This window comes from Leptonychotes weddellii, chromosome 12 (assembly GCF_054177405.1).
Source record: "Leptonychotes weddellii isolate Sample4059 chromosome 12, ASM5417740v2, whole genome shotgun sequence".
In the NCBI taxonomy this organism is placed as follows: domain Eukaryota; kingdom Metazoa; phylum Chordata; class Mammalia; order Carnivora; family Phocidae; genus Leptonychotes; species Leptonychotes weddellii.
The window spans coordinates 30235347-30235682 of NC_138380.1; positions in this window are offsets into that span (position 1 = coordinate 30235347).

Genomic DNA, 336 nt, shown 5'->3' on the forward strand with positions numbered 1-336 from the left:
GTGGCTGGGTGATAGACATTGGGAAGGGTAGGTGCTATGGTGAGTGCTGTGAATTGTGCAAGACTGTTGAATCACAGATCTGTACCTCTGAAACAAATAATGCAATATATGTTAAGAAAAAAAAAAAGAAGATAGGAGGGGAAGAATGAAAGGGGGGAAATCAGAGGGGGAGACGAACCATGAGAGACGATGGACTCTGAAAAACAAACTGAGGGTTCTACAGGGGAGGGGGGTGGGAGGATGGGTTAGCCTGGTAGTGGGTATTAAAGAGGGCACGTTCTGCATGGAGCACTGGGTGTTATGCACAAACAATGAATCATGGAACACTACATCTAA